Source organism: Acinonyx jubatus, chromosome B3, assembly GCF_027475565.1.
Source record: "Acinonyx jubatus isolate Ajub_Pintada_27869175 chromosome B3, VMU_Ajub_asm_v1.0, whole genome shotgun sequence".
NCBI lineage: Eukaryota > Metazoa > Chordata > Mammalia > Carnivora > Felidae > Acinonyx > Acinonyx jubatus.
In genome coordinates, this window is record NC_069386.1 from 133,823,987 (window position 1) to 133,838,766 (window position 14,780).

At 36.7% G+C, this 14,780-nt stretch overlaps 1 protein-coding gene across 6 annotated transcripts in view; it reads left to right on the forward strand.

Moving 5' to 3' along the window:
- The window catches only part of UNC79 (unc-79 homolog, NALCN channel complex subunit), a 315,670-nt gene that overhangs the window by 61,075 nt on the left and 239,815 nt on the right, over positions 1–14,780 (forward strand). The window lies entirely within an intron of this gene.

Here is a 14,780-nt window from a genome sequence, read left to right on the forward strand (position 1 = left end):
CCTTACTCCTTCTACTCCACTATCTGATCTAAAGTAATATCCTTTTATTTCCAATTAGTGTCTATTAGACAATCATATCCATATGTACTCCTTATTTCCTCACTCCAACTATTGATAATTATACTGTATTTACTATATTGTTTCCTTTATAACCACAGTTTAGCTTTGTTCTACAGGTATATTTATATCTAATGACCATCACGGATTCTTATATTACTGTTTCTCAATCTTTTTGATTGTCTGAATGTTCTTTTCTAATTGATTCTTTAGGAAGGACTCACAGGACCAATGTATCCCAAATTTGGCAAGTTTATAGTAGTTTGCAGTTTGTATTCAGACATCAGTTTGGTGAGATATAAAACCCTTGACTCATATTTCTTTACCTTGAGTATTTTACATATGTTACACTATTTTTTTTGAGGGTGGGGTGGGCATTAAGAATTGTTGAGAAGTCTGGTGCAGTCTTGTTTTCTTTCCCTTATGAGTGACTTAGCCTTTTTGCCTGATTGCCCAAGGTTTTTTTAATTTTTCTTTAAAGTAGTTTTAACTATAATATGATTCTGTGTTGGCCATGCTGAAATGATTGTGGTGTGTCTTTTCAATATGTAATTTCAAGATTTTTTTTTAATATTTATCTATTTTTGAGAAAGAGAGAGAGAGAGAGAGAAAGTGCAAGTGGGGGAGGGGCAGAGAGAGGGAGACAGAATCCGAAGCAGGTTGCACGCTCTGTGCTGTCAGCGCAGAGCCTGATGCAGGGCTTGAACTCAAGAACTGTGAGATCATAACCTGAGCTGAAGTCAGATGCTTAACTGACTGAGCCACCCAGATGCCCTAATTTCAAGATTAAAAAAAAAATTTTTAGGAACATGTTCTGGAATAGTTTTAGTATTTATTTTGTTCTATTATTTGACATTCTTTGTGATCCCTATCATATGTAATTTTTTTTTTTGCTTATCTTCCGTATGGATCACTTTCTGTTGAATGTTTTTAAAATCTTTCTTCATTTCTTTTGAGTTTTTTTAAGAGTCACCCACACAATGTACTTTTATTTCTCTATATGTGAATCAGCTTATTCATGGTGATTCCACATATATGTAGAAATATATTTATTTAATCCTTAATTTGAAATGTCACATATAAATAAAACAATGAAACCGTTCTGTTGAATATTATCTTATTTCTCACAAATTCAAACTTATTCAGTATAAGTAAGTACAAGCATCTGACTATGTCATTATGTCTTCTAGTGTAAACATGCCCAAGTACCTACGTATTGGAATACATGTTATTTTCTTCCCTCTTTTTTTTCTGGAAATAATATATATAAAAAATTCACCCATTTTCAAGGCAGAGTTTAATTAATTTTGCTAAGTATATATAATAGTGTAACTACCACCCTAACCAGTATAACGAATAATCCCCTTATCTTAAAAAGAGTCCTTGTGTGCCTTTGCTCTTTTTTAAATTGAAGTGTAGTTGACTTACAATATTACATTTGTTTCAGTTGTACAGCATAGTGGTTTGATGAGTTTGTACGTTATGCTCTGCTCACCACAAGTGTAGCTACCATCTGTCACCATATGATGGTATTACAGTGCCATTGACTGTATTCCCCTTGCTGTACCTTTTATTCCCCTGACTTTACTCATTCCATAAATGAAAGCCTATATCTCCTACTTCTCTTCACTCATTTTGCCCATCCCTCTATTCCCCTCCCCTCTGGCAGCCATCAGTTTGTTCTCTGCAGCAGTGGGTCCGTTTCTTCTTTTTGTTTGTTTGTTTTGATTTTTAAATTCTGTATATAAGGGAAATCATATGGTATTTTTCTTTCTCAGTCTGACTTATTTCACGTAGTGTAATACCCACTAGGTCCATCTATGTTGTCACAGATGGCAAGATCTCATCCTTTTATATGGCTGAGTAATATTCCATTGCTTATATATACCACATTTTTTTTATCCACTCTTCTATTGATGGACACTGGGGCTGCTTCCGTATCTTGGCTATTGTAAATAATGTTGCAGTAAACGTAGGTGTCAATATATCTTTTATAATTAGTGTTTTTGTTTCCTTTGGGTAAATACTCAGTAGTGGAATTACTGGATCATATGATATTTCTATTTTTAATTTTTTGAGGAACTTCCAGTACTGTTTTCCATGGTGGCTGCACCAATTTATCTGCACCTTTGCTCTTGATCTTTTTCCTCTACTGCTGGTCTCAGGCAAACACTGATCTGCTTTCTGTTGCTATTGTGTTGTGTTTTCTAGACTTTATATAAATAGAACAATTGAGAACATAGTCTTCTGTTGACTTCTTTTATTTAGCATAATGTCTTTGAGGCAAATTATTGTTGTATATATTAATATTTTTCTCCTTTTTATTGTTCTGCAGTATTCCATGGTATGCATACAATATTTGGGCTGTTTTCAGTTTTTGGCTATTACAAATAATGATGCTAAAGGTATCTGCATACATATTTTCATGGGGCCATATTTTTTATTTCTCTAGGGTGAACATCTAGGAGTAGAAATGCTTGGTATTATGGTAAATGAATATTTAACTTTATAAGATAGTGCCATATTGTTTATCAAAGTGGCTGTAACATTTTGCATTCCCACCAGTACTGGAGGAGGGAGTTCCAGTTGTCCCACATCTTCACCAGCACTGGGCATTGACTTGGTATTAACGTAAGTTGTTCTAGTAGGTGTGTATAGTGGTATCTCACTGCGGTCTTAATTAGCATTTATCTTAGGACTAGTGATGCTTTTTATGTGCTTCTTGGCTATTTGTATATCTTTTTATGGGACATGTCTCTTTCAATCTTTTGTTAGATTTTTGGCCTTTTTGTTGAGTTGTAAAAGTTGTTGATTCTGAATACAAGCTCTTTGTTGTGAAAAATTTTGCTTCTAGTCTGTGGCTTACCTTTGTGTTTTCATAACTGACTTTTGAGAAGTGGAACTTTCAAATCATGAAGTCCAATTCACCAACATTTTTTTTCTTTTATAATTTGTGCTTTTGGTGTCCTGTTTAAGAAATGTTTGCCTCACCTAATGACACAAAGATTTTCTCCATTGTTTTCTTCTAGAAATATAATAGTTTAATTTCTAACATTTAGGTCTATGAATACTTTGAGTCAATCTTTATGTTTGGCAAGAGGTAAGGTTTGAGGTTCATTATTTCCATATACAGTATCCAGTTGTTCCAGCACCATTTGTTATAAAAAAATATCTTGTCTCCTTTGAATTATCTTGGTACCTTTGTTGAAAATCAGCCTATCATATATCTGGGTCTCTCTCTAGACTTTATTCTGTTTATTCATTTATATGTCTATCCTTAGGCCAGTGACATACTCTCTTTATTACTGTAAGTTTATAGCAAGGCTTGAAATCAAGTAGTATAAATCTTCCAACTTTGTTCTTTTTTTTTTTTTTTTTTTACAAATTATTTTAACTATTGTAGGTCCTTTTCTATCAATGTAAATTTAAAAACCAACATGTCATTGTTTTTCAAAAGAAATTTATTTGGATTTTGGCCAATACATCAGTTTGAGGAGGATTACTGAGGAACACTGAGTTTTTTAGGAACACTGAGTTTTCTAATTCTTGGAATGAGACATATGTGTACTTATTTAGGTCTTGTTTGATTTCTCTTTGTAATGTCTTGCAATCGTTACATCATTCATTAAATTTATTCCTAAGTATTTTTGTGGAGTTGTTTTCCAAATTTCATTTTCTAGTTACTTGGTGTTAGTATAGAGAAATACAGTTAGTTTTTCTATTTTGATCTTATATCCTGCACTGCTGCAATGCTAATTACTTATTAGTCTAGTAGCTTTTTGGGGGGTATTACTTAAGGTTTCAACACATACCATCCTGTCACCTGTGAATAAAGAATGTTTTTACATCTACCTTTCTAATCTTTATGCCTTTAAAAAATATGTTTTGGGGCACCTGGGTTGCTCAATTGGCTAAATGTCCAAATTTGGCTCAGGTCATGATCTCATGGTTGATGAGTTCGAGCCCCACGTGGGGCTCTGTGCTGACAGCTGGAGCCTGGAGACTGCTTCAGATTCTGTGTCTTTCTCTGTCTCGGCCCCTCCCATGCTCATGCTCTGTCTCTTTTTCTCTCAAAAAATAAATAAACATTACAATTTTTAAAAAATGCTTATTTATTTTTGAGAGAGTGAGAGAGCATGAGTGGGAGAGGGGCAGAGAGAGAGACAGAGACTCCCAAGAAGGCTCCATGATGTCAGTACAGAGCCCAATGTGGGGCTCAAACTCGTGAACTATGAGATCATGATGTGAGCCAAAATCAAGAGTCGGACACTTAACTGGCTAAGCCACCTGTGCACCCCTAATATTTATGCCTTTTATTTTTTCTTATGGCCTTATTGCACTGGCTAGGACCTACAGAACAGTGTAAATGAAAGTTATTTGAACAGACATCTTTGCTTAGTTATTGGTTTTACATAGAATGCTTTGAGCCTTTCACAATATTGTACCAATGTTGCATTCCTGAAATAAATTGCATCTGGTCATTATGTATATCTTTTAAAAATGGTGGTGTATTCTATTTGCTAATATTTTATTAAGAGTTTTTCTATCTATGTTCTTGAGAGATACTGGTCTATAGTTTTCTTTTTTTGTGGTATCTTTACCTGGTTTTGGAATCAGAGTAAAATAAAATTGTCCTCATAAAATAGGTTGGGAAGTCTTCTCCTTTTCTGTATTTTCTGAAGGAGTTTGTATAGAATTGATCTTCATTTTTCCTTAAATTAAAAAAAATTTTTTTAAAGGTTTATTCATTTTTCAGAGACAGAGAGAAACAAAGTGTGGTAGGGAGGATGGGCAGCTAATAAGGGAGACACAGAATCCGAAGCAGGCTCCACACTCTGAGCTGTCAGCACAGAGCTTGACACAGGGCTTGAACTCACAGACCCTGAGATCATGACCTGAGCTGAAGTCAGATGCTTAACCGACTGAGCCATCCAGGTGCCCCTATTTTTCCTTAAAGTTTTGATAAAATCCATGACTGAAGCCACTGGAGCCTTTTTTTCCCTTTTTTGTGAGAAAATTTTAAATTTTATGTTGAATTTAATAGATTTGGAGGTGTTCAAGTTTTTTGTTATTATTGTTTTAATTTCTTCTTTGTCAGTTTTGTTCTTTGTGTGTTTTTAGAAATATGTTTATTTTATTTACTTAGAGAGAGAGAGAGAGTGCATGCATATGTGTGCGCATGCAAGCAGGGGAGGGGCAGAGAGAGGGGGGAGAATCCCAAGCAGGCTCTTTGCTGTCAGCATGGAGCCTGACATGTACCTCAATACCATGACTGTGAAATCATGACCTGAGCTGAGATCAAGAGTCGGATGCTTAACTGACTGAGTCACCCATGAGCCTCTGTTTTTTGTGTCTTTCAAGGAATATGTCTGTTTTGTCCATTTGTTAGATTTGTCCAGGTGTCCATTTATTGGCACAAAGTTATTTGTAACAATCCCTCTTATCCCTTTATCCTTTTTATATCTGGAGAAACTGTTGCTATATCTTTCTTTCATTTCTGATATTGGCAATTTACATTTCTTTCTTTTTTCTTGACTTATCTAGTTAGAGGTTTATCAGTTTTATTGATCTTTTCAAATAGTGAGCATTTGGCTTATTTTCTCTAACGTTTGCCTGTTTTTCTGTTTTATTGATTTCTGCACTTATCTATACAATTTCCTTTCTTTGATTTACTTTGGATTTAATTTGCTCTTCTTTTTCTGGTTTCTTAGAGTAGAAGCTTTTATATATATATATATATATATGTATATATATATATATATATATATATACACACACACACACACACACACACACACACATATATATGTATATATATATATATTTTAAATATATGAAATTTATTGTCAAATTGGTTTCCATACAACACCCAGTGCTTAGCCCAAAAGATGCCCTCTTCAACACCTATCACCTACCCTTCCCTCCCTCCCACCCCCCATCAGCCCTCAGTTTGTTCTTATTTTTTAAGAGTCTCTTATGCTTTGGCTCTCTCCCACTCTAATCTCTCTCTCTCTCTCTCTTTTTTTTTTTTTCTTCCCTTCCCCCATGGGTTCCTGTTAAGTTTCTCAGGATCCACATAAGAGTGAAAACATATGGTATCTGTCTTTCTCTGTAAGGCTTATTTCACTTAGCATAACACTCTCCAGTTCTGTCCACGTTGCTACAAAGGGCCATATTTCATTCTTTCTCATTGCCACATAGTACTCCATTAGAAGCTTATATTTTTGAATTGAGACCTTTCTGCTATTCTAATACGGGCACTTAAAGCCACAGATTTCCTTGTAAACTCTACTTTAACCACGTTCCACAAATTATGATGGACTGTATTTTCATAATTGTTCAGTTCAAAATATTCTCTAATTTATAGCATAATTTTTCTTTGACCTCAAGTTTCTTTAGTATTGTGTTAATTTACAAATAATTGGAATGTTTCCTGGTCATCTTATTTATTGTTTTTGATTTCTAACTTAATTCCATTTTTGTCAGAGAACATAATCTATATGATTTCAATCTTTTGGCATTAATTGAGACTTGTTTTATGGTCCAGAATGTGGTTTATACTGTAAATATTCCCTGTATAATTGAAAAGAATGAGTATTCTGTAGTTGTAGAGTGATGTGTTTAAATCTATGTCCTTGCTATTTTTTGTCTAGTTTTTTTATCAGTTGATAAAAGCATATTAAAGTTTTTAACTATGATTATGAAACTATTTTTCCAATTTTTACTTCATGTGTTCTGCAGCTCTGTTATTGGGCTCATACTTATTTATGATTGTTATGTTTTCCTGTTGAATCTTCTATTTTATCATTTTGAAGTATCTTCTTTATTCTTGTTAATATATTTTGCTTTGAAATCTCCTTGTCTGATATTAATAATGCTACTCCAGGCTACTTTTATTTACTATTTTTGTGGCATATATTTTCCATTAATTGCCTTATAGTCTTTAAACATTTCCTATTGGCTTCTTTTCTAAAATCTGTTTTTAAAAAGTGTTTATTTAGGGGCACCTGGGTGGCTCAGTTGGTTAAGCGTCTGACTTTGGCTCAGGTCATGATCTCGTGCTTTGTGGTTTTAAGCCCCATGCCAGGCTCTGTGCTGACAGCTCGGAGCCTGGAGCCTGCTTTGGATTCTGTGTCTCCCTCTCTCTCTGCCCCTCCCCAGCTTGTGCTCTCTCTCAAAAATAAATAAATACTAAAAAGTTTTTTAAAAATGTTTATTTGAGAGGGAGAGAGAGCATGTGAGCAAGGGAGGGGCAGAGAGAGAGGGAGAGAGGGAATTCCAAGCAGGCTTTGTGTGGTCAGCTCAGAGCCCAATATGGGGCTTGAACCACCAACCATGAGATCATGACCTAAGCCGAAATCAAGAGTCAGACACTTAACCATCTGAGCCACCCAGCCACCCCCAATTTCCTATGGCTTCTAAGATATTGTCTTTTGCATTTTTAAGTAAAGTTTGCCATAGCAATTAGAATGTATATCCTGGGGGTGTCTGGCGGGCTCAGTCATTAGAGCACGTGACGCTTGATCTCGAGGTTGTAAGTTTGAGCCCCACATTGGGTATAGAGATTACTGAAAAAATCTTTAAAACAAAGTTTAGAATGCACATCCTTGATTTTTCACAGCTAATATACAATTAATCATGTCCAACATTAGCTAATATATAGAAATCTTGTACCCTTAATACCCATATCATTCTTTATTTTATAGTTTTTTTTTAAATTTTGTAATGTTTATTTTTGAGAGAGAGAGAGAGAGAGTACGAGTGGGGGAGGGTCAGAGAGAGAGGGAGACATGGAATCTTAAGTGGGCTCCAGGCTCTGAGCTCTCCCACAGACCCCGGCGCGGGGCTCGAACTCACAAATGCTGAGATCAGACCTGAACCAAAGTCGGATGCCCAACTGGCTGAGCCACACAGGTGCCCCTATTTTATGGTTATTAAATGTAATACATCTACATATGTTATATGCCCCACAAGGCAATGTTATGATTTTAATGTTATATGGTTTCAGTTATAGGGTTAATAAATTAAGAAGAAAAAGGAAATACAGTCTTTTGTATTTTCCAAGAGATATGTTATATCTGATGGTCTTCATTGTTTTCTGAAGATTCAGGTTTCTGTTTGGTATCATTTCTCTTCTACCCCAAAACTTCCATTTAGCCTTTTCTGTAGTGCAACTTTGCTTGTGACCAAATTTTTTAGATTTCTTTTATCTGAAACTGTCTTTAGTTTGCCTTCATCCTTGAATAATATTTTGCTGAATATAGAATTCTGATTTGATGTTTTTTTTCTTTCTTTCAGTACTTTAAAGATAATATTTTATCTGGCCTTTGTGTTTCAGAGGGGAATTTAGCCATCAATTGCAATACATGCATATTATGTATGTAATATATTGTTTTTCTCTAGCTGCTTTCAAGATACGTTGTTTATCTTTGGCTTTTAACAGTTTGACTATCATATGGGTCTCTATTGGCATGGGAAATTTTTGGCTGTTATTTCTTCATATATTTTTTCTGCTGCATTCTTTTTTTCCTCTCCTTCCAATTACACACCCATAATTTTACTGTGTAATATTATCTAATAGGTCTCTGGAGCTCTGTTCATTTTTTCCCCCCAGTCTTTTATTTTCTCTGTACTTCAATCTTGGATACTGTCTGATGATCTATTTTCAAGTTCATATACTCTCCTTTGTCATGTCCATTTGGCTGTTAAGCCTATCCAGTGAATTTTTTAATATCAGAAATTATATTTTTCAGTTCTAGAATTTCCATCTTGTTCTTTTTTAATTATTCTTATTTTTCTGCGGAGACTTCTTATTTCTCTGATTAGAGGTTCATGCACTGAAAGCATGTTTTGTTTTACTTCATTGAAGATAATTCTAGCCGTCGCCATATACCTTGCCTGTTAGTTCCAATATGTTTCATTTCATGATGGAACTAGACTGATTTTCTTTTCTTCTCAGAAGAAATGTGTTTCATTTTCTTGGCTCTTTGTATTGGATAATTTTGGATTGTTGTCCTGGACATTATAAATGTGAAGTTGTGGATACTTTGGATTCTGTCATTTCCCACTGATGAAGAATGTTTTCTTTATATTAGTAGGTCATTTTCTTGGCTGGGCTTGAACCGCAGACTCTGTTACTTATGAAGTAACCTCTTACTCTGCTTAGATCTTTCATCTTTAACTAGGCTGCTTTGAGTCTGCTTTGTATTTGTGTGGTTCAGGTGTTAGAGAGGGAGGTGAATATTTGGAGTTTGCAGGTACCCCGTCCTGCTCTTTTTGTTTTTGGTGGGGTTCCTCCTCTTGCTTTGTCACCAGCCAGTATTCACAGCTTGCCAACATTCCTTATCTGGTTCCCCAGGCCAAAAAGATTGTGGGTTTTCTATGTCTGCCTTCAGCAGGGTGCATGCTGCCTGGATTGCACTTAGCCCCAGGCTAAAAGCCTTGGAGATGGGAACTTAACTGGTTTAGCTGCCTGTCTTCTGTCCTCCTTGGTGACTGGAAATCCATTCTCCTTTACCTTCAGGGAGTTTTTCATTGCGTCTAAGCTTTGTAGTTGTTTTATGTGAGAGGAATTGGGATTATTGGTAGAGCTTTATTTTATCATAACCCAAAGCCCTTAATTTCTTTTCATTTTTAAGAATTTCTCTTTTTCCATGGTTTATTTTTCTTAAGCATTATCCATTGTGTTTATTTATTCCTGTGTTTCTGCTGGTTTAGTCTTCATTTTTTTTTTCAACTTTTTTTTTTTTTTTTTTTTTTGGGACAGAGAGAGACAGAGCATGAACGGCGGAGGGGCAGAGAGACAGGGAGACACGGAATCGGAAACAGGCTCCAGGCTCTGAGCCATCAGCCCAGAGCCTGACGCGGGACTCGAACTCACGGACCGCGAGATTGTGACCTGGCTGAAGTCAGACGCTTAACTGACTGCGCCACACAGGCGCCCCGAGTCTTCCTTTTTAAAATATCTTTTATTTTATTTCTAATTCTCTCCAGAGTCCTTTCACCTTTTTTAAAAAAAATTTCTCTTTTCTCTAGTTAGCTAATTTCAGTGTGTTCAGCAACACAGCTCAATTTCCTTCAGCTTGTTTTGAAATATTAGGTTAACAGTTTTCATCTGATTAGTGCACATGTCTCTGCTCCCTATTCTTTTTTCCTATGCTAAATTCGTATGGAATTTTCTTTTGCTCATTTTTTAAGCAAAATAGGTTTTTCTATAATTTCAGTGGGGGGAGGTCTGGATAACTTTAGGGCTTCTCTTCTTTTTTTTCGTTTTTGTTTTTGCAAAGTGATACAAAATATCCTCATATACTTTCTGCCAACTACTTTCCTTGGTTCCTATCCCCACTCTTATTCAGATTTTCTTTCTCTCCTGCATTTCATATCCTTACACTGTTCAGTTGGGATTCTACTTCCAGCAGTTTCTTCTGAGCACAGGGCTTTATCTTGACGGTTGCCTTGGTTTGTTAGTTTTTAGAGCTGAGACTGCTTCATCATCACTATCAGGTCTTATCATCTGAAGAACACCCTTCTTGCTTTGACTTTGGCTTTCAGATTGGGCCACCACAGTTTCTACTGAGTATCTGTGGACAATTTAGGAGTTCTTGTTCAGAGGACCATCAGAAGTTCAAAGGCTTTCCTTTTGGGTCTTTTATCATGGGTGCTGATATCACATGGGCATGTAGCTGTCAGAAGTTGTTCCCTCCTCTCATACTTGGTTCATGGGGCACCTTGCCACCCAGTTTTGTTATAGATACTGTCAGCCGGTCTTTGGGTTTGTCATTGTCATTGATTTGTTTTTAATGGAGAGGCTTGGTTTGATTAAGAAACAATGCTGCTGTCATTGCCCTCTTCCCAGAATCCTCCTCTTTTAGCAACTTAACCTGACTTTTTTAAAAAAAACCTATGTTTTGGTATTTAAAATCCATTTCTTGAATAAGTGGCTGCTGCTTTTAGAAACAGGCTGTGCTTGTATCAAAGTGAAGTTTAGAAAGCCCCTTTATTCTATCTTTTTTCTTGTTGCCATTCAGAGAGGACCAAAACATGTAAATGTGGGAGTGTCCAAATCAGTGGCAATATTGTGTTTTCCTTTCACCATTGGGTTTGTGCTTGCTCTTCAGTTTTTTATTTTTAAATTTTATTTACTTATTTATTAAAGTTTTTACTGATTTATTTTGAGGGAAAGATAGAGAGAGTGTGAGTGGGGAAGGGACAGAGAGAGGGAGAGAGAGAATCCCAAGCAGGCTTTGTGCTGTCAGCGCAGAGCCCGATGTAGGGCTCAGACTCACAAACCGTGGGATCATGACCTGAACCAAAGTAAAAGTTGGATGCTTAACTGACCGAGCCACCCAGGCCCCCTGCTCTTCAGTTTGTAAAAATTAAATAATGTAGTGTTTATATATGCTATACACATGTTCAGGATAAAATGATAAAGAAAAGCAACAGACTGACTAACAGAAGGGTCAATACCTCTATGATGAGCAAGGGGAATGAAATTATAGCTGGATACAGGTTAAGGTAGGGAATGTACTGCCTTTTAATCTGGGTGGTAGGTACCCAGATTTGGGTATTTATTGTTTTGTACTTATGTATTTATGTGTTGTATTTATGTGTTGCATTTATTGTTTTTTTTTTTTTTTGAAATTATATATATAATTCTGAGCTGTCTTTCATTTTATGAAAATAAGCCAAACATAGTGTCTGGGACACAGTCTGAATTTGGTGTCCTTGAGAGCCCCTCCTGGGCGACATCTCTGAGCAAGGTCAGGAGTCAGTCCAAGGAAAGCAGGGTTCACCACAGTTGGGGCTTTTGGCAGATATGGCATTGTGTTTCAGGACCTGGACTTTTGGCAAAAATATGATTAGGGAGTGGGTTACTCTGTATTTTTTACTTAAGCTCACATGGTCTACCTCTAGATCTTAGAAGTAGGTCAAGGAAGAACACTTCTTTGGGAGTAAAATAAGTGTCCTTAGTTGTTTCAGGAGACTGTGGAAGAGAATAGGAACTTTACTCATACAAGAACAAATTAAGAATCTGGGCCACAGTCTCTCAGATATTCTGCTTTGGGTTAAAAATCCAGTATATTGGCTGTAGGGCTCTTGGTGATGACATCTTTTGACAGTCTGTCTCTTGAGCTACACACAGTGCTTTCGTAGTGACAGATGGCCCTCTATGCTGATGTACAACTGGGTCTCTTCCAGGCTAAAGGACGCATGGGAAATAAATTTTTTGAAATCATGAATGTCTAAGTATGACTTTATTCTTGATTTATAGTTTGCCTGAATATAGAATTCTACTTTCATAATAATTTTTTTCAGAGTTCATTATTTATCTTGCTTCCTGTATTGCTTTTGAGAAACCCAAAGCCATTTTGATTTCTGATGTAAATTTAAAAAGTCTTTATTTTATTGTGTTTTTATTTAATTTTTTTTAATGTTTATTTTTGAGAGAGAGAGTGTAAGCAGGGGAGGGACAGAGGTGGGGGGGACAGAGGATCTGTGCTGATAGCAGAGAGCCCAATGTGGGGCTCGAATTCACAAACCATGAGATCATGACTGAGCTGAAGTCAGATGCCTAAGTGACTGAACCTCAACCACCCACGTGGCCCTAAAAAACGTCTTTAAAAGCCTATGGAATATTTTCCCTGCCATCAGTTTCTGACGTTTCACTATGATATGCCTTATTATGTGTTTATTTTTATTTATTGTGATGGGTCTTTTTAATCTGCTATTTTCTAAAATTTTCTTTCTTTTTTAATGTTTATTTATTTTTGAGAGAGAGAGAGAGAGAGAAAGAGAGAGAGAGAGAGAGAGAGAGAGAGAGAGAGAGAATGAATGGGGGAGGGGCAGAGAGAGAGGGAGACACAGAATCTGAAGCAGGCTTCAGGCTCGGAGCTGTCAGCACAGAGCCTGACATGGGGCTCGAACCCACAAACCATGAGAGCATGACTTGAGTTGAAGTCGATTGCTTAACCATTGAGACACCCAGGCGCCCCTACAATTTTCTTAATTAATTTTGTTAATGTTTTTAACTCCTCTCGTTTTGCTATTGCCTTTTTCTGAAACTCCTTTATTCTGATGTTGGACCTCCTGGATTGATCATATTTCTCTCTTACTTTGTCTGTTCCTGCTGTACTTTGAGAAAATCTTCTCATCTCTATCTTCTAGCCCTTCTGTTAATTATTAATTTCCTCAGTTATGTTCTTTTAATTTATTAGAACTCTGTTTTCTTTTATTCTGTGTATTTTTTTATAGCACCTGAACATTTATTCATAGGTGGAATCTTTCATGTTTCTGACAGTAATAACAGTTTTTTTTTGAAGATTTTCTTCTACATAGATTCTTTTTTTCTCCAAACAGTTGATTTTCTGTTCTTTCTTGCCTGTCTTCCATGTTAGAGGCTTTATTTTAGATGGTTGGCCATTCTTTACTATCTACTCACAGTTAAGGGTTCAGACTAAGAAGCTAACCTGTGCGTTTGATGAGCCATTTATTGGGAACCCCTGACATCACAATCTATCTTCAGGTCTTTCCTCTTTGATTGGTCAGATTCACAGAAGGAAGGATTTACAAAGGAGCTTCCATTCTCCAGCATGGAGAGTGAGGGTCTGGCTGCTAGGTATTAGAGGGCAGGGCTTGGTTTGGTTCTGTATTCTGTATTCACACTTCATATAGCCACCACATTTCCTTGGTTTAGGTCAGTTACTTTGGTCTTCAACTGTGTTTGGTTTCTTCCATTCCAGAGACCCTCTGTTGTATATTCTCTTTAGACAAAAACTTTAGATCCAGCGAGTTGGGGAGAGGTACTCTCTCAGGGATGAGGTAGGGGAGAAAATGTAAGGACCCAATTGCTTCTTAAATAGCTTTCAGCCAATCCCTCTTTTTATAGCTCCCATTCCTTCCCTGCATCTCTAGCTCTGGAGCTATCTGGTACTGCCAGTTCCATGTCTTTTGAGAATTCTGAGATGCACATGATTGGTTCTCAGTTTTCCTTGCTGCTGGCCTGGGATTATGCCAAGTCCGTTGTTACTTGTCTACTGGCTTTCAAGCTTCCAATATCATGTTGCTGTGTGTCTTGTGGCCTATTGTCCCTTTCTTCTTGTCTTAAAAAAAAGTCTTTTTACTGTAGTTTGGTGGCATTCCAGATGCTATGATTTGGATGACTGTGTTCACTTTGTGGTCTTAACCCAGAAACTTTCTCCTACTTTTTCATGTCTAGCACCTTCTCATTCTTATGTCTTAACTTAGATACAATCTCTTCTTAGAAGCCTTCCTAAACCACCTTATGTAAAGAAAGCATTCCCTGTTGCTTTCTTTGTTCTCTGTTGTAGCTGCTTGTATGTTTCTTCTTGTTTCTTGTATGTTTCTTTACAGATGTTTAGAACAATTTCTTGTTCTCTTTGTTGGTCTTTTATACTTCACCATAGCATCATGAGATCAGGGGCTATAGCTGTCTCATGTACTGTTATGTCTGAGACAAATCATTGGTTCTCAGCTTTCCTTGCTGCTGGCCTGGGATTCCGCCAAGTCAGTTCCTACTTGTCTGTTTGGCACGTGGTTGACCCCCAGTGAATATCTGCTGATATTCATGAGTGAAAGAACAAATTATATGTGGACTGCATGATTTAAAAAAATTGATAGTAGGGGCGCCTGGGTGGCGCAGTCGGTTAAGCGTCTGACTTCAGCCAGGTCACGATCTCGTGGTCTGTGAGTTCGAGCCCCGCGTC